Source organism: Meleagris gallopavo, chromosome 21 (genome assembly GCF_000146605.3).
Source record: "Meleagris gallopavo isolate NT-WF06-2002-E0010 breed Aviagen turkey brand Nicholas breeding stock chromosome 21, Turkey_5.1, whole genome shotgun sequence".
Lineage (NCBI taxonomy): Eukaryota > Metazoa > Chordata > Aves > Galliformes > Phasianidae > Meleagris > Meleagris gallopavo.
In genome coordinates this window covers 5,830,769-5,851,257 of record NC_015031.2, presented here as the reverse complement: position 1 = coordinate 5,851,257, position 20,489 = coordinate 5,830,769, and the positions used below count along the sequence as shown (strand labels likewise).

Here is a 20,489-nt window from a genome sequence, read left to right as displayed (position 1 = left end):
CCCAAAAGCATAAAAGAGAGCGTTTTACAGATTCTCAGAGCTAAGTTAGGAAAGGATCTCCAGAGATCATCAGGTCCAATGCTCCTGCTCAGTAGGGATGCCTAGAGGAGGTTACCCAGGACCATGTCCAGACAACTTAAAAAGATCTACAAGGCGGGAGACTCCATTACCTTTCTGTGAGAGCTACTTTCCAGAAATCTACTAAAAAAATCCATGACTGCTTGCACTTAATCAAATAATATATTTTTCAGGAAATTGATTAAGCAAGCATTGCTTCAGAGCCAGTATGTTTACAGCCTCTTGCCTCACACCTGCACATACACATTGTGCCTCTCAAATTATGCTACTCTGACCAGGGCAGTACCTTCCCTACTGTAAGCAGAGATCAGCACAAAGATTTCATAGAACGCATGTTCTGTCCAAGGCCAGTCTGTCTATCCAATACTGAGTGAAATCGTAGAGAATTGTTTCAGAAGACAGGAAGAAAAAATGATTTTTTTCTCCACAGTAAAAACTGCATCTTCAGTAGAACTATATTGACATAGATATATAGAAAGAATTGATATAGTTATCTTGGATAATACTTCCAGGTGAGCTTGAACTGATTTATAGGTAGCGAGTCTCTTTCTTCCCTATATCCCAAGTAGGGTGTGAATCATATCACTTCTCTTTGCTAACATTCCTGTCTGTGTTTCAGTTTCTAAGCAGTATCATTTACTTTCAGTCCAATTAATTAAATGAATAAATGTAATTTTTCTCAGCCTGTCCTTTTCTGCATGGTTCAATAAATGTGGTTTTACTTCTTTGTCTAAAACTTTTCTCTTCTGCTAAATGGAAGAAAGTACCAAAGAGAAATACTGCATTTGTCTGGTTTTGAATTACAGGACCCAAATCTTGAATTGAAAGTAATCCATGATAGTTACATGGATTATTTGACTTGCACTGTGTTTCTTTATGTTGCTCTACTGAGAAATGATACAGAGACAAGATGGCAATAAAACTGAAAGTCTAAAAAACCTTTTAACTCTGCTTTGTTTTACAGAAGACTCTTCCTAGGGTACTCATGATTAAATCTGGAAATAGAGAAACATTTTCAGACTGAAACTTCACCTCAGCTTTAGCAAAAGGCACCAAAGGTCCGGTAACTTTATCAACAAAGAATAAAAGTGACTTGCTACTACAGACCAAGAGCAAGGAGTGACTCAGATTTTAATTTCTTATCAAAAGAGGCTTATAACAGGTTTCACCAAAAAACTCTAGTAGTGATGAGGGTTCAATGGCTGCTGTCATTTCAAATATTGTCGAGTAAGCTTGCCTTAGGAACTTCTTCCACCCTGCATCAGCAGGGAGAGCAGCTTATTTAAAAATGTTTCTTCTGAGGGAGGGGAGGAAATAAGGAATTAAGAAAGAAAAGGAAAGAAAGAAAAGAAAGGAAAGAAAAGAAAAAAAAGGAAGAACAAAAAACAACAACCTGAGGGGGCAGCAAGCAGTCAGAGCAAGCTGCTCGCACGTCTGCGTGTCACCAGCAGACAGCTGCAGGGCACGGTGCTGTGGGTTGTCCTGCACAGGGCAGCCACAGGTCACACCTCGTGCATACAGTAACCAAAAGTACCATAAAGCTGGCGTTAGAGCACCATTGTTACTACTATTATTTTGGAAGGGTGGCGTGGGGAAAGCCCGGTTTCCTCACCAGGCGGCAGCTCCCGCCAAGGAGCAGCGGCAGGATCGGAGCAGGGCGTGCTGCAGTGCCGCCGTGCGGCTCGCGCTGGTATTGGCGCGCGCCCACCGCCTCGTGGCGGCAGGAGACGTTGGCCCTGGGGAGAGCGGCCAGGAACTGCCTTTCCTGCGCCTCAAACAGCACTTCCTCATTTACTGTTAGGCTATATAGCTTTTGGTACTCATTCACGCCCAAAGTCTTACCGTGACGTGCTGTGGGGAGAAAGTCCTTGTGTGCAAATGTGAGTGCCAGCTGCTAACACTTTGTCTCAGCAAAAAGAGAGCCACTTGTGAACAAGCAGAACGGACGAGCCAAAAGAAAGTACGTCTTGTGGATGTGGATAGCGTGACTCAAAGGTAAGGATGGGAAGCAGCTTCCCTTTTCCTCTCGGTTTCAAAATTCCCTGGATTTGCAATCCAGTGTGTCGAGGTGGGAATGGCTGTGGTCACTAGATGGCAGCAGAGGAGCGATGAGCTCTTTGCTGACCAACAGGTGCAGTCCGTTAGAGCTCGGCCTGGGTTTGCCCGGGCAGGAAGAGCTTGAACGCATACCGGTGAAACCCTGAAAACGGGCAGTTCGCTTAGCTTAGCAATTAGGTGTTCGGCTTTTTCTTATTTCCAGCGTCTTTAAAAACTGATAGATTGTATTTACAATCAGAAAACGATTGCCAGACTAAAAGTACAATTCTGAGAAAGAAAATGGAGCTTAGCCTCACCGGGACAGGAGAAATTGGCATCGTGTTCCTGAAATACTGCTGGGTGTTTCAAATACACTGGTTTCAGGGATTCAGCTTGACGCTTAAGGAACATTTTTATGCCTAGGAATTGTCAGAAGGAAGTTCTTTTCTGTATGAACTGACCTCTCAAAATGCGTTTTTAGAGAACAATCTTTCATCACACTGAAAGCTTTAATACCAATCTATGAGATACCAGGGTAAAGCCCAGTTTGTATCTGTCCATTACCAACGTGCTGCATGCTGGTGGCCTCCACACCGCTACACTGTATATATCTTGATTTTACACAAAAGCTGATCTCATTTGGAGACAGGAGTTTTGTGTGTACAAGAAAGAGCAAAGCCGGCTGGTATGTCCTACTCCCACATACTGTTGTGATTTGAAAGAAGTGTCATAGGAGGTAGAGGGGACTAAATGAAGAAATTAACTTGACAGTATATACAGCAGAGAGCTGATGGGGATAAATCTGATTATCTCTTTTTGGATACTTTTGCCCACTGCTGTTTCTCAGTGGTTCTGTTGCAAGGGCTATGTGGGATCTCTACTTATTACTCTCTCCTGTGAGATGTGGATTTTAACAGTCCACGAGTAAAAGTGATCCATTAAAAGCCAACACAAGGCCCCCAGACTACTACACAGTATGTTTAGAGAAAAAAACAAGCAGCATATTTTTACAAACCATACCCTACTATTTAACTTTCATAGTTGCTCATGCTTGAGAGCTTTTCACTGGCAGTACTGCATCTGAGTCTGAGATTCCAACACGAGAGGGCCGTGGATTATGTATTAGTGCAGGTCCAGAGGACGGCCACAGAAAGGGTTAGAACAGCCTTCCAGTACCTAAGGGGGCCTACAGGAAAGAAGGGGACCAACTCTTTATCAGGGAGTGTAGTGATAGCACACTCTGAAAGAGGGTGGATTTAGGTTAGATATTAGGAAGATATTCTTCTTTGTGAGGGTGGCGAGGCCCTGGAACAGACTGCCCAAAGAATCTGTGAACATCCCTGGAGGTTTCAAGGCCAGGCTGGGTGGGGGGCTGCCCAGTATGGTGGGAGGTGAAAAAAATGTTGTAGAAGTACAAGTAAACAGTAGGGGAGCTTGAGTGTTAAATAAATTTGGTGATTGCCAGTAACTTCAGAGCTATGTATTTCTTCGATTTCAGAAAGGCACATTTCCCAAAGTTTGCAGACATAGGTGCTATCTTCGCCTGGTTACGTAGAGGAGCAGTGCAGCTTCTTCAATCAGTTCTCATTATAACTGTCAAAAACAATTTTGTTCCATGAAAGACAGCAGAATATGTTAAAAGGATAGCAATACCGTATACCGTATACATAGGTACACATCCTTGCGTGCCATGCCATTTCATTCTTGAAGATTTGCTGGCAGATTCCTTCCTGTATTTAACATAAACTCCTTAAGGCAGTCCCCTTACAAGGCTTGGGTAGGGAACAGGTGGATAAACATGTCAGTCAGTCAGGCCAGCAGCTTGATTTTAAAATAAAAATTTGGTAATATTTTTTCTGTCTTTGTGAAAAGATAACATTTCATTTTTATACCATGAAGTGGTGACTGATGATTGTGAAGGCTTTGCAGACCCATGGAGATAGTTATTACAAACATGTTCAAAGTGACTGTTGAGAAGTTGCAATTGATGGGTATGAGAGAGGCACAGGGTGGAAGAAGTTTTCAGGGGCATCCAGTGGATGCCTCACAGACCATTTGGTGGGTTGCCTGCTCTACCAGCAGGAAGCTCCTCTGAAACTGTTGTTCCCAAGCACTTGCTGACGCTGATATCTTCGTCCTCTTGGTAAAGGAGAGACTCCATGGGGCTGAATGACCACCCTGATACCCCGGCCATCAAGCCTCAAAGAGATTGTCATTGTGCAGCACAGAGCTTTGGTATTTGTGGTACTGTGACAGTGAAAGACAAATTTTGACTCTTTTGAAACCTGTGCAGTTATTATTCAGTTATTTGTGTGTGTATGTAAATATTTATACTGAAGAAAGATCATAATCTGTGTTGGGCACACTTGTCATTCAGATGGGAGAAAAGACTTTTCTAGAGGCCACTCTGCTGCAAGCAAGTTGCTAGCTAAAAGGCCAATTACATTAATGGCCCGTGTGTTTTTCTGGAGAGACAGGTCAGCTTTACCATTCCACTTGACCATGAACTGTTGAGACTTTGGACTTTGTGCAAGTTAGTTTTGCAGCCTGTTCCCCCTTCCGCCAAATCAATACCAGCAGGATGCTTCCAAATGCTTAATGATAGCACTGTTCTGTAAATTTGCTTTTTCATTACTAGTAATTTCTGGGCTTTATCTTCCACTTTCTGTCTCAAATGTTTTTCTCTTTATGTCACCATAATAATTATCTGATAAGCTCAGAAATGGCAGGCAATGTTGATAATGGAGATTACCTCTGTGAGCAAGCTCCTAAAATAACCTCCAAGGCTGTGTAAGGAACCTTACATTTGATAATTAATTATGCTAGCCTACCTTTAACGTATCTTTAGGTAATCAGAACAAAAAAGGATAATTGCCTTTGTTAATTATCATGATAATTTTCGTTATGAATATTGTAATTATGCATATTAACTGTGTCTACTGTCACTCATGGCCTGAATAACTTCAGGCAGTATTATTTTCCTTACATTGTCACTGTAACAAAGCGCTAATGAAAATCGAATGTCCGAAGTTAGAGGCACTGCTGTTTCATTTCAGGATAGATTATTCTTCATGTAAACTTAAGTTATTTGGCTGTTTTAGGAAGCCAGATGAGTGTGACACTAGTAATTATGGGCTCAAATTCAGCTTTCTGGCATGTAAAATCTGCAAGTGTCTTGCCCCTCTGCAAAACCAAATGATCCACCAGACCACTAATCTAATGGAAACTATTCTATTGCCCAAGACTGGCATATATGAGGTGAAAAGTATGCCTTTACATCAAAGGTATAACTAAATTGACCTATCAGTGAGCAAAAATCTTCCTATGTTGTCTTCAAGGCTCACTGCTGCTTATTTGAGCTGAAATATGAGTTCATTACAGACAGCTTGTAGAACCAGCTTCTACTTGCTATTACTGTAGTCACAACAGGTATTCCCCCTTTTACTTTTCCTTTCCTTTTCATCCTACTGTCACATGGGATGTATTACTTTTGATACTTATCTGCAAATAACATCATAATAAAACAAGCTATAACAGAAGGATGCTGTGACAGGTTACTGGATTTCACAAAGACTTATAGCTGTGCTGAGGAAAATTGCCCACAGATCCAAACTTTGAGAGCTCGCGCTTGTTTCTTTCCTGTAATGTCCAGAGATGAAACACCTTAAATCAATAGAGTTCCTTGCAATCTGCAAGCCAATGCAAAGAAATGAATTATACATCAGTGCTTGTTACTCAAGAACATCAGTTTTCCCCCGCGGTGTAATGAGAGAACAGTCAGGACTTAAGCCCAAATATACGTGCACCTAAAATTTTGACTGAAATATCGCACTTTTCATTTACTACTGACTTAGGTACACTTTTTTAGAAACTACCTAATGTAAAACATTTGAGAAGAACTAGCTTTTCACACCTTTTGACTATGAGTCTGGCAGAGAATTTCATTTGAGGGTATTTGACAGTTGTTCATGATGCAGAAGAAATCCAAGACTGATTCTTTCCTGAGCTGTGAGCTTGTCTGGGTAGAGCTTCAGTTCACTCAGAGGATGGAGTAGTTTCAAATTGCGTTTTTATATACTCTTTTATTAGCAAGGGACTCAAAGGAATGTAGTTACATGCAATAATTAAATACAGATCTGCTCCTAAGTTACAAGTCACTCGACACAGTTTAGCTTGGCCATTTTGAACAATTGTACTTAGGTGATAGGTTTCAAATTGTGTTTTCTTCTTAGACTGTTGTGTGGTATCACTGATGGTGTATCAGTGAGCGATACACTGGCTTAGAGAAAATAAGCCAGGAAAAAAAAAAAGTGCAAATTCTAGTGCCATTCTTGCTTTTCTGTTTCATTAAGAAGCCACCACTTTTTTTTTTTCCTTTTGTTTCTGAACTCAAACCAGCTCAATTTCTGTTTTCTGACATTTTCTACAATCCAGACCCAAACTGTTGTCATGTCTGAATTCTGAATTTGAAGCTCAGAGTATGGTAAGATGGCTTGAATCTCCATAAGATTGCTTTGAAGTCTGGTTTTTAAGTTTGCCCCAGCTCTCCAGATGTTAAAACCAGAGAGAGAGAGACAGGAAAAGAGGAATAAAGAGGGAAACTGCTAGAAATACAAGAGATTGTGTTGGTCCTTGATTTCAGAACCTGACCTAAGTGACTCAATCTCTGCAGGACAACCTGCTTTGTAGATACTTGCAAGTACAGCTGCCATCCTACACTGTACACACAATTTCAATGTCATGCAATTAGAAACTACAGCTATGATGCTGCTTCAGCTTTGTAGTCTGCCCTTTTAATTTTTATTTGTTGCTATGGTAGCAACAAATGACTGCAATCACTGATGTTTATATTGCAATTCAAGTTGCATCAATAGAGATCTTAGGAACTACACAATACAAATTTGACTTAACAGTAACTGCTTTTGTTGTTATATGTAATGAATTGTTCACAATAATCAGGATTCATCACAATCTTTTGTAGCTGAAGCATTTAGAAAATTCTACTAACTAAAAGGTTATCAAACAATTACTTACTTTTTGATAAACACTTACCCAGTGCTTTTCACATAGATGGACAATTTTTCTTTTTCACTGTTTATCCTAGAGAACAATTGTTTTAATAGCCTTTCTAGTGTTGAAATACTTAGTATTCTTTTTTTTACCTTGTACTAATTATAATAGTATTTTAGATCTAAAAAAATTCAGATCTAAGAGAATTCAGTACTTTCTCCCATGCTTTGCTTGTCTTGTCTATTAGATTATAAGGGTTTTCTGAGTAAGGACTGCCTTTATTGCATGCAAAGGCTTACATAATGGGAAATCTATGAGCTGCAACACTAATAAACTATAATGTAGATTTCTGGGTATGAGTAACACCTGTTAAGCTTTGAAGAAGTTGAGAACAGTGAAAAAGAGAAAGTGAGTGCAGGAATCTGCCCAGTGCTGTTCAGAGCAATGAGCAGCTTGAGCTGCGGAGCCAATTGCTCCATTTGCCTGCACTCACCACTGACACAGTGCTGCCTACAAGTTTTGTTTGGGGATCTCAACGCCACCATTTTGAAGGCAGTTTAGCCAAGATTATATAGACATAGTATGGAAACTACACTCCTGATGTCTTGGATCTCTCTGCCATTGAATTCAGCTGGGAGAGGGCTGCTCATCCTCACTTCACCAGCTGCTAGGTGGGGTGGGCAGAAGGTGTGTGGCCCCGTCTCTGCTGCACAGCTGCAGATGGAGCAGTGCCTCCTGGGCCCATCCGCAACAGTGTACTGGGGAAGAGAGTAGAGCTTGCAGGGTGCAAATTCTGTATTCTCTGTGGGTAAGCTCTAGTGCCTGCTCTTCCTTTGTAGGCAGACCTGTGGCTGCCAGCTCTGGGTGTCTGATGCCCAGATAAAGGGGTCACCTGGCTAATGTCTGCTCTGAGATCTGTGAAGGGGAGCTATGTCAAAGCTCATCTGTTGGGTGGTGCCTCTTTTCTTGCAGAAAGTTCAATCTGGTCTATCAAAATAGGAGGCCAGTAAGGCAATTTGCTGTTTAACTGACCCAATGCACATTGGTCACATTGAAGGAAAAAAAACCATTTCCTAGTGACTAAGTCTCATTAAAAAAGTAATTTTCCAATCAATTACAATGCAATTTAGCTGCTAAGTGTTTAATTATTAAAAGAAAAAAAAAATCTATTTTGTTCTCTGTTCCCATATTTATGAGCCATGCTTTAAAATCTTGTCTTAGGACAAGCTGTTTGGAGGAATATTACTGATCAATTGATGCATTTGTAATAATGTTAAGATTTTCAATTCAGTATATTGTGTTCATTGAAGGAAATAGTTTTTCAAAATAGAGATTCATTGATTTCTAAAAAGATTGGATCTTTATTGTTATTTTCATGCACTATAAAAATTGTATTATCTTACATAGGTTTTGTTAAAGGAACATTATTTCTATACGTTTTTAATCCTGTGCAATATTTATATTCCTGGAAGCATACCCTGAAATGGAAATAGAGCAAGGCTCATCTGGTAAAGAAGACTTGGCTTCTAAAGAAACTGAAGCAGTTTAAAGTCAGAAGTGATTTATAGCAGCTGGGAATCTGGCGCCTGGTTGTGCCTCCCTGTCTCAGTAAGCATCGCAGTGAAGGATGTGCTATGGCTCAATTCTGGGAAAGGAAGGCATTAAAGCAGCAGTGCTGCCACGTCTTGTAATTTTTACTGAAAATCTTGCAAAACTTGGTGTTTCTTCTTAAAGCCCATTGTTAAGTGAGACTTCTGTAATTCCTTTTCATGATACTGTTTCAAATCATTGTAGTTTATAGGAAATCTCAAAAACATTTTTTTTTAGTCCTCAACAGTGGGTGAAAATTACAGACTGCAAACCTATTCCTACTTTCACACCTTGTGCTTTTAAATCCCCTTTGGGGATAGATCCCGTGTGCAGGTGAACCCCTCGGCACGGCGCTGCGGTCAGGCGGGTGGCGTCAGCGCGGCTGTCAGAGATGGCGGCTGTCAGAGATGGCAGCCGCTGGGCCTCAGCCTCACAAGGAAGGGCCCGCCCTGGTGCATTTGTAGCATTTGCTTTTTCTGCAGCGGAAATAAATCTACGTAATTATTGAAATGATATGTCTTGTGCCTTCGAACATGCCAATTACTTCTTTGTAAATAGTTCCCGGTGCTCAGACATTCTCAGCCTCTTACGATTTTGGAGACTACCCCTGACCTTTTTCAGAAAGCTTCTGAGACTGCAGCAATAAGTGCGCATCCAACCCATTATTCCACGTTTTTCCATTCGTCATCACGTAGTGTGTTAGGACTGAATAGAAGTGTTCTGATCATTGACCGTCACGGGGTGGTACGTCCCCCCGTCCGTGCCTCTCGAAGAAGCTGTGCGGAGCGTTGCGTTCAGCTGCAGTTACCTCTCTGCTCAAAGCAAGCAGCCAGGCCACATGTGGCAAAGGCAGCCCTTCCAAGCAGCGGTCCGCAGCGCCTTGCCTGTGTGTGCTGCTGCAGCAGGGGCGAGCTGGGGCAGCACGGCCTGGTGGCACTTATGGGAGATGTGGAGAAAAGCGCCTGGTGGGATTTGGTACTGCTTGTGTAGCTCAGAACAGGAGATAGGAGATGTCTTGTGACATCCTCTGAGCAGAAAGAACAGAGCTGAAAGGCGAAGAAGTGGGGAGGACTCTTAGGAGACAATTAAATAAATGCTTCTCCAAGCTGGTATTTTAACGGTGATGGCAACTGGATATGTACTTTTTGTTACTTCTCTCCCATCTTTTATTTTACTCTGAGTTGATCCATGTAGGAGTTTTATGTAACAAGAGCCACTTCGCTGCAGTTTAGCTGTAGTGATCGCTTTGCTCATGTTCACATGCCGTTGGGCATGTCTGGTCAGCGTTTAAAGTCACGGTGCAGAAATAATAGCAGATGAGGTGATTATCAATCTGCTGTTGATGCAATGAATTTCTCAAAAGCCTGTAGTAGATTTAGAATGAAATTGGCAGTTTGCAGCTCAGGAACTTTGCAAATTTCACTATTAAGCATGTAGAAAAAGTGCAGTTTTTCTACAGGACAGTGTTTTTTGTTTGTGTGGTTATTGTTTATTTCCAGTATGTCTAGGTCTGGAAGATTCTGCTTATAAGCACAATAGTATGGCACATACAATTATTTATTGATTAGCTCAAACGATTAATGATTCAGCTTTAACAGGTTTGCTTTACTGCTGTACAAAAATGGTATTGAAGGAACTAAAATGGCTTGATTGCTCTGCAGGTCAGGTGAGACTTGGCACACTTGCACATGGTGCAGTGCCATCCTAGGGGAAAATGCCATGCGTTGCAGCTGAGGTCCCCAAGAAACCGGAGGGCTGATGCAGTGCTTTGAGCGAGTGGTGGGGGATACACGCACCCATCTTTCGAAGATGAGCTCTATCAGCAAGTTTCTGAGTGAAACTCATTTGCTGAGGTTTAAATATTGACTGGAGAAACAGAATGGTCACAGTCCCATAAAAGGTTTTACATTTCAGTATGAGTCATCTTGCATGTGTGAGTGGGAGAGTCCAGTGCTTAGCACACAGATCAGGCATTTGCAAGATCAAAGATGTAGTGATGGGAGTGTTAGCTTTTCAAGCTGAAAAAGACAACTGTGTGCTGATTCAGTTCAATAGCACTATGCCTGTTTTTAAGTGAGAGCAGGACTGTGGTTTTCAGCTGACTCTGGCTCAGCTGAACTCTTCCTCCCCATCATGAAGCCTTTGCCTGCAAACGGTGTGTCCACAGCCAACCCCAGACAGGCAGCAGTTGCTGCCCTCCCAGAGTATGGGTGGGATGAGTGTCACGCTTGGTGCGTGTTGGTTGTTTCTGCATTCCCTCTGTGCAGGGTGCAGATACCTTGAAGGCACTTTCTGGTTTTATTCCCTGCCATTCCAGAGGGAGTGGCAACAAATTTAGATGATAAAAATTATTCCATCAAATGGATTTTAGCCGTGAAGTGAGACTTCTATTTCTGCTCCAGAAAGAAATCTTGTACTCATAAAACAGCTAGGGATGGAAATGGTTTGTTCCCTACTACTAACTGCCTATTTAAATAAAAGAAGGTTGATGAATAATTCAAATAAATATTTTTCAATAATTGATAAACTTTGTAATAAAGATTGAAGCATAACCCATCACAATCTTAAAGCGCCTTTATGTTCCATAGTGGCTGATTCTGCTGGGGAAAGGGCTGCTTCTATCTTTCTTTGTTTTTCCAGCTGACCTAGCGGGAAGCAGAGATTAGAGATTTGGCACCAGCTCTGTTAGAAGTGAAGGTGTGACTCACAGAAGCTTGGGGATTCACACCATCTTTGCAGAACTGCTGCGAGGGCTGGGCACTGAGGGCCTCTGCGCTGGCCACGTCTGGGACCAGTTTCCCTCTGAAGGTCTGCAAAAATAATCCCATATGTAAGACATATCTCTGGATAATTGAATGAAAGAGTGTAGAAGGCAGAGATGTTTTTGGTTCTGAGGAGGAGGTCTCACAGAAGTCCTGGCATGCATGGTAAGGCTGGCACTGGTAGCTCAGCATCATCTGCACAGCTCTGCAGTGAATGAGTGGTTGGTGTTACAGGCCCAATCACTGCATTGCAGCTAATCTCTCTGTTAGCTCTAGGAAAAATCAAGGCGTATCCAGCTAAAAACACGAGGTCAATATGCATATTTTAAAACATGTTAGTTCTCCTGCAGATGTTTCCACTCAAAATGAAAGTAGCTTTTAATTCTCTGGAGGATGACAGTTTTGAATGAGAGCCTTCAAACAATGGTCTTGTGATCTTGTCATTTTCAGAATTTTTGTTTGTGTCTGGCTTCCTGGCTGGCCCAATGTACAGGCTATGCTTTAGGGTCTCTTAGGGAGAATTTGTTGTCTAGAGGCATGGCAGCAGGAAGATGCCTTGCTGGATTCAAGCCGCATTTTCACCCATGAGAATCACCCTACAGTCTAATGGCATGCTGGTGCCTCCTCAAGTTGGAGGACTTAGGGCATCTCCAGCTGTCTGTATCACACCAGGTAAAGCTGACGCCATTTAGCTCTTGTGAGAGAGAACCAGTGTGTGATAAATCCCAAACAACACAGCTCAGCAGAAATCGCCCACCTCTCCCAGGGAGTAGGCACGGATGTTGGTTTTTTATGCAAGCCAAGGGGCTGCATAACAGATCTGGAACTAATGAGAGACCCTGGTAGTGGAGCTGCTGGCATAATTCAGCTTGGCTCTGCAGTTGCAAAAAAAACTCTTTTGATTTAGACTAGTGGCAAATCAGATTCTCTTGGACAGTTTGTACAGGACATTTCAAAAGCTCTGAGAATATGCAAGGCAACTTTGTTTTAAGGATTAGTACACTTAATTTAGACAGTGTAAGACTTGCCTCCGGTGGGACAGATGTGTTTAACTGACAACAGAACCATCTCTGGAGCCATGAGATTTTATTACAAAGCAATAAGTTAACACAAAATAGGAAATCAGTAGTTGATGTGAACAATATTTATGAAAAAAATACACATTTAAAACCAGCCCAAGCAAATTTCTTCCCACTTGAGCGCTAGTATGATACAAACAGTAGATTTTCACGCTGCTTTTTAGTTTCTCTTGAAATGTGCAACTTGCAAAATAGCAGGGTGTAATTATAAAGCTTTATTGCTTTATCACTACACATGAAGACAGACTTGGCAATCGATCAGCACAGCAGGGATGCAGAAGGCTGAAGGTATCATTGTGGCACAGTCACAGCAGGGAAGCTCTGCTGGACAAAGCAGCCTCTCTGGGGCATCTTTCAGATGACAATATCTCAAGGCTCAGAGCTGCATCGCTGTGGTGCTCCAAGGAGCCAGGCCTTTCCACCCGGCAGAGTGATGCCACCCGGAGAGGAACGATTATCCTGGTACAGAAAATCTGCTGCAGGATTCACAGATGCTGTGATGCAAATATTGAGCTGTCACTGCCAGCAGAAGACAGGAAGTCTTGCAAGTAGCATTTCAAGGGTGCTGCAGCTGTATAAGAAAAAAAAAAAAGCAAGTCACACATGCTAATGAATATCTGCAAATTGATTGTGTACCATAATGAGGCTGTGATGACTGTAGTGTTTTCTGTGACACTGCCTGCTCTGATGGGAGCTCTGATGAGGCATTCTGAGAGCCACCCCACAAACCTGCTGCGTGCATGGGGAGGGTGGCTTGCCAGTGGGAGTACATGCAGTGTTACCATCCCTGTCCTATCAGTGCAAGAGCTGCATGCTTTCAAGAAGCTAGCCATGATTTACAAAAAGATCTTTATTATGTTGTGCCTGTGCATTTCAGAGATGTGCTCTCTTTTTCATCTAGAAGAATGAGAGCAGTTGAAATACCTTGGCTCCAGATTGCTAAAAATGGGTGCTGAGGAGCATTTCTCCACGAGCTTCTGCACATTTTCTTTACGTGATTTGATAAAAACAGGATTTCCTAGGCAGGATACAAAAGCTTTACATTTTCTAGTCTCCATCTGCCTTTCAGTAGTAATGATAGGTAACTTACCTTTTTGGATTTCGAATGAGGTGGGAATTTGCTTACTATCATGAAAGTGTTTGCAGACTAGTTCCATTCAACTGTGAAATACTCAACAGCTTGAGCAGAGTGGTTCTGACAGGCTTTCTGGGAGAAGGGATATGGAGCTGGAAGAGGCTGGCTGATTAACATTTGGTGATTGTAGCTTCAGAGTGGTTTACAGAAAAATATATCGTGAATGTGAAACTGATAGCTGTGAGAATGAGCAGTGCTTAGTCTGTATTAGTAACTACATTATGCAGTGTAACAGATCAGCATTAATATAATTAATAAAAGTGCTGATCTGATATGTATCCAGAGAAATAATCTGTTATGCTGTCAGATGCCAATAGTAAAATGTTGTGCTTCTTAATTGCAATATGCAAATATGTTCTGTTTCTCACAGTTAAGGGAACCTTTCCATTCTAAAACTGTATCTGCAGTACATGTTATCATCGTATTGAAAACACGCTCTGTGAGGATGCATAAGCAATTCACCTTGATGATAAACTGGTTTTCAAATTTGAAGTCATCGTTACAACAGAAAATGGAGGTGAAGAGCTCATGAAAATGCAGAAGGCAGGGAAGACAAGGCAGTGCAGGTTGGTGGCTCACAATGCAGCTTGAGTTGTTCCTTTATAGTTTACTGATTTAATTGCAACAAAGATTAATAGTCTCAGGGTTACTGACAGTGTCCTGTTTTAAAAGCTTCCATATAACCTTGTGAATTGAAATGATGATTTTTTCTTTCCCGAAACAATCAGCTATTAACTGAAATTTCATTGAGATTTCTGCTCAAGTGAGTAATGCAGGAAATACTATTCATGATAGTTGCATAGCTAATTTACATTTTCAAAAGCACAATTATTTTATACATAGTTTAGAGAGACTTTGATAATTTGGTCATCTTTGTGCTATCAATTCAGGGAAGAGAGGAGCCATTTGTTTATGAAAATCATAATAAATAAACAGACAAATCCTAGATTTATGGCTTAATATTGTAACTGGGTTTTGCTAAAGAGAAAAATGTCTTTTGAAACTGTGAACTTGCAATTATTTGTATACACAAAGAAGGTGTGGTCTATTGCAGAAGGCTCATAAACTGCCTGTCAGCCTATATACGTACAAACTGCATTCAATGCCAGCCTTACTGGGGAGACACACAGCTTAGCAAAACCCAATGCAAATGACATAAAATTTGTAAGGCTTCTGAGTGCAGCTGAATGCATGAAGTACTTCCTCTGAAGTAGGGTCCTGCTGAGGCCTCTGAATTTGGGGGAAACTGTGCTATAAAGACAAGTGCCTGTACAAAGGACTCTCTGCCTTTTGGGGCCCTAGCTTGGATGTTTGTGCTTATCTGGGGGAGCAGATGGTCAGCCAAGGTAAAGCCTGCCTGTGATCAGAGAAGGATTGTTTTCAGTAAACTGGGATGGGAGCAGAGGAGATGTAAAGGTTGGGGTAACTGAGCAGGAGATGGTCTTACAAGGAAATAGCATTACTCTTATCAGTTATAGCCAAGTAAACTCAATTATTTATCCATTAAACTCTATAAGGTATCAAGAGGGAAGATACTTCTTGAACTGGCAGGAAATATTTAATTGTTTAAATCTCTACATGATTGTAATGAAAACATTTTATCGGGCTGACTTTTTGAATAATGGATTATTTTCTCACTTAAGTAAAGCATATGTTATTTGGAACACTAGTACCTAGGCATGTTTCTGATCCACCATCAGAACAGAAAAACTAAATTCCCAAAGATTAATATTTGCTTTTTAGGCACAAGTCTTATGAGGGGCAGCTGAGGGAAACTGAGATTGTTTAGTCTGGAGAAGAGGAGGGTCAGGGGAGACCTCATGGCTTTCTACAACAATCTGAAAGAAGGTTGTGGTGAGGTGGAGGTTGGCCCTTTCTCCTGCATAGCTAGAGGTAAGGCCAGAGGGAATGGCCTCGAGTCGTGCCAGGGGAGGTTCAGGTTGGATATTAGGAAAAACTTCTCTTCTGAAAGAGTGGTCAGGTGCTGGAGTGGGCTGCCCAAGGAGGTGGCAGAATTATCATCCCTGGAGGTGTTCCAGGAACGTTTAGATGTTGTACTAAGGTACATGGTTTAGTGAGGAAATACTGGTGGTAGGTGGACAGCTGGACAGGATGGTCTTGGAGGTCTTTTCCAACCTTGGTGATTCCACGATTCATCAGTGATTAATGATGTAATGAATGTATTACATCTGTCATCCTACTGGAATTTAAGAGACTGAGTTAGATAAAGAGACGGTGCTGGTTGAAAACAGCTGAAAAATGAAAGCAGTTTTTAAGAGGTCCTCTTTTAAAATTTACCTTGAAACAAAAACTTTCAAATCAGCATGGGTCTGGCGATGTGTCAGGAGAGCTGTGATCGTCATCACAGCTGAAAAAACCTTTCAGTTGTTTGACTACAAGGAGTGCCCAATTGGCATGCCCTAAAGGACGGAAGGGTTTGGTCCTCCTCTCCGGAATGCCTGGCATGCCTTGCCAGGGCTGTGTGTGAGGAGCTCCCTGTGCGAGGGCAGAGCCCTGCCAGGTGCCACTGTTGTGCACCCACCAGTCCTGAGCACCTGCTGGGGAAACAGAGGTCCTTGGAGGAGGAAAGAGTCAGCAGAAACATTGAAAACATCCTTTAAAGTTGGAAGAGGTGGAATCTGCCCAGAACTAATCCCTGCATAACTTTATAACCTTCCTTAATAGCTGAACAAAGGCTATTATAGTCTTGTGGTTACTGTGTATTATGAAGGTTATTTCCAAACACGTGGCTAGTATCTGGGGAGAAAATACATGTCTTGTGGTTGACTTGCATCTGAGTGCTTCCTTTCTAAGGCTGTACGGCTCTTGTGTAATGAATACAGTAATGATCAGGTGCTGTGAGAAAAGGACAAATATTGTTATGATTAAAGTGTGAAGGTTAAATGAATCATTCGGGAGGGCTGAGGTGTGTTGATGTAAGACCTACTGGGGAGCACAGAGGGAGGAAAATGCCTTTATGAATTCTCTTCCTCTATCTTATTAATAGCGTTTTCTTCCCCAAACTGATATGCTTTGTGTGTTTTGATACTTTCTTAACCTTTAGAAAGAAAAGATCCCTGTTATGTACATGATTCTCTGAAGGCTGACATTGCCCATTGTCCCCATACTATTTTGGCTGTCAGAGGGGAAGGGCAACCTGCTTAGGGTTGGATATGTGACATGTTTTCCACAGGAAGGATCTGGTCAGTCCTCTTGCATGTTGTCTTTTGTTGTTAAGCCCCTGACTTCCCTCACTGATAGGGAGTTGCCTCAGAAGTTTGTATGGCACATCTGAGCTGAGAGCCTTTGGTCCCAGTTGGCAGAGGCAGTGTAAATCCTGAGCAGTATTCAGGTGTCTAGGATGGCACCCCAAGAAAACAGAAGATGCTAGAAAGTAAAAAGTAAGTTTGGCCTCCCATGAAATGACTGAAAGGAAATAGAGTTCATCTGCTGCTTAAAAACATTTCCTTAATTAATAGAAAGTGCTTAAAAAGTAGCCATTTTCCTTGCTTTTTGCAGTAATTAGAAAAGATGGGCACAGAGCAAGTGAAGAATAGCAGCCATGATTCCGAGAAGGGCTAAGAAGCAGAAACAGTGTATTACTCTGCTGAAAGAATAATGAAAAAGAATCAGATTTCTCCAATCTTGTAAAAAACTGAGAAAACATAGAAAGACCCCCTCTGTTTGCTTCAGCATCTTCCAGCATCTCTTGGCTTCTGTGCTTTACCCATTGAACCTACACATTTCTGCCTACTGATGCTCTGGCCCCCAGATTCTGGAGCCCATCCTGGTCCAGGTGTAGTGCCATTGTCTTGATGAAACCAGTGACATGTCTCGGGGAAGAAAGAGCTGCCCAGAAATGCAGAGACCAGACTTCTTTCCTCAGCAAAGAGGTCTTAGAAGGCTGACTCTGAGTAAATCCCTGGGCTTCAGAATAACTTCACCTGGAGGTGTATGCTACTGATTCTGTTTGTCTTGTATTGATATACTGATATTTCAGGCTGCAATTTGGCTGCCAGTGAGATGAAAGTCAATGAAAGTGGCTGGTGAAGAAAGGAAGGAAGAGCTTGTTCCTGGCTAGCAAGAAGTTTTATTTCAGGTGTACAACAGGAAGAAGGAGCACAGTGTAAGGCAGCTTGATGTTGGGTACTTCTTTTCTAGCTCTCATACATTTCTTCAGAAGAAGAAAAAATTCTCTCTTTCCATCAGTGCAAAGACTGTAATGTGGTCATGATTTGGATTTCTGATGTGTTCACTGTCACTGTCTCCTGGGTTGCTTTGGGCAAAGCATTTTTCTGCTCATTCCTCAACTTCCCAAGCTGCAAAATAGAGATACTGAGTGTTTAGAGCTCAGGGATGGAAAGTAGTATGGAATAGCACATTGTGAGATATAAGCTTTCTCTATGTCATGCAGCAAGGAAAATAGAACTACTAAATGTTCTTATGTTCCCACAGATTTCCCTGAATTCAAGCTTATCTGTAACAGAGAGAATGGCTGCTTTACAAGTGTGAGTTGCACTCCAGTGCACAGCTGTGCCTCTGAGAAGAAATTGGATTTGGTACTTACCTTCCTTTCAAGCCTTTAGAGTTATTGCCCCAGACACAGACCACTGGGGGTAAAAACTATTTTTAATCTGGTTCAAACACATCTCAGTTACACCTGGTTGAATTAAAAATTCTTTTACTGATCATTCCTTGAAACAAACCTGTCAAAATCACCTTGTAGTTTTCAGTTACTGCTGTCATTAGCAGGAAGACGGAAGCCTAAGGAAAATCTCTGTTTGCCTTACCACCCTGAATGGACACAGTGGGGAAAGAAATCTCTATCTGCTCTGTGATATCTGGCCCACATGTGCAGTTCAGGCTATGCCTGAAGGCTATGCCCCCTGAGGCTGTGACTGTTTTTCAGTTTGCACTTCGTTGTGCCGACTGGCTTATTGCTGATTTGCAAAGTGGAATCTTCAAATGAGCTGGAAAATCAGCACAAAAGCAACAACAGAATGTTGTTTGAATGGAGCTACACACAGGCTGTTTTCTGCAAATTGTTTGAAGTCTAAGACCTACCTTGCATGATACTTTCTCCAGGTACGAGAGCATCTCAATGTCTGCTGTTACGGTACGTGGGCAGAGTACTGTTATGGTCTTGCACTGTTTCAATCACTCCACGCTTTCTGTGTTGGCTATCCCTCCGGACACTTGCCTATTTCCAGTTTAGGACAGACATAAGCCCACTGAAATCTTTCTTTCCTCCATGTTTCACAGAATCATAGAACAGAATGGCTTGGCTTGGAAGGGACCTTAATAAGCATCCAGTTCCAGCCCCTGCTGTGCTCAGGGCTGCCCAGGGCCCCGTCGGGCTGGCCTTGAGCAGCTTCAGGGATGGGTTGGGTTAGCAGTTGCCAGCTGCTCTGGCAGCCTGTGCCAGATGCCTGAGCATGTCCTGCTTCTTGAGCAGAGCAGAGCAACAAAAGGCTGTGAGAAATGAAAGAAATGCCACTGGTCACTGTGATGCTATTACTCAGATTCTGTTCTTTTTTTACTTGGACTGTGTTTTTCATTTTTGAGTCTGTATGGAGAATGCACACAGAGATTAGCCGGTACTGAGAATAAAGAGGAGGAAAGAGGCTTAGTAAAGCATGCGGGTAGTGTCATTAGCCTTGGCTTTGGATGCTGAGTCATAGGCCTTCTAAATTTTAATCATCTAGAGGTCAGATTTTCCTTATCTTTCAGTTTTATTTCGCACACACACACATGCACACACACAGAAAAAGCATATGCCATCTTGAAATCTCTGCTCTGCAGGGGTCCTTAGATGTTGGTATCTTTGTACCCTAATTTCTCTTTTCACATTGTTCTCTAGAACATACTTCTTCCAGCAAGACTGGAACCCCCCATCTCCTCCAGCATGTTCAGCCCCAGATACTTCCTGTCCGCAGGCACAGTGGGTGCAGAAACCTAATTACTGCCCAAAGTTCCCAGCACATCAGTTTCAGTGCCGGTAGGCACTGTTGTTCCCCTGTGTTATTAATAATATCAACAGTATTTCATTCAAATGTTCCTGGGTGTTTTTGTGCAGTATTTGAGGCTTGTGTATAAATTTTATGCCAATATTTGCATGCCATGGTGACTTCGACTGCAGAATAAAATTGTATTTGGGACCTGCTGTGATTTCTATTTCAATTTGTTGGGAAATATCCATCTTCTGAAATTAATCTTTTTCTTGTTCCAGAAAGTGTAAAAAGTGAGCTACATTCACAAGCATGTTAGCACGTCTTTTATGAAAGGATTCCTCTCCGTGTGGAGATTTTTTGTATTTAGAAGTAATAGGTGCAAAACCAAGAGTTCCTAACAAGGGAATAGAGGGAAAAGGAATTCTGTGCATGCAAATATAGAAGTTATGATGAACGGTTAAAGCAAATGCTGCCTACAGCACAGCCTCCTCTATCCACTTTTCAATATTTTCGTGATTATCACAATGCACACACCTTGAGCACCTAGGAGGAGACCAGTGTAAATTGGGAGATGGTGGCATTAGAATTCCTCACCATTCTAGGAGGCTGCTGGATTTCAATATGTTCTCCCATATGTTTTAACACTTTTGCATTTCTTCCATCTGTTTCTGGGAAATGTGAAGGAATTTAATGATCTTTTCTAGGGTTATTAAACCAACAGCTGTTGTCATTAATAGAGGACATTCTTTACGGCAGTGTGAAAATTCCAGTGATAAATCCAGCCCTTCCACCCCATGTTTCTTTTTAATGATTACAGCATTTGTACTGAAACTGAGGTTATGAATAC

The 20,489-nt window shown here is 41.9% G+C and overlaps 1 long non-coding RNA gene across 1 annotated transcript in view; it reads left to right on the top strand.

The window, feature by feature from the left end:
* Positions 1 to 1,771: 1,771 nt before the first annotated feature.
* The window catches only part of LOC116217354, a 33,338-nt gene continuing 14,620 nt past the window's right edge, over positions 1,772 to 20,489 (top strand). The window contains exon 1 of the long non-coding RNA XR_004161795.1: positions 1,772 to 2,073. This is a non-coding gene — a long non-coding RNA (uncharacterized LOC116217354). The remainder of the gene's footprint in view (positions 2,074 to 20,489) is intronic.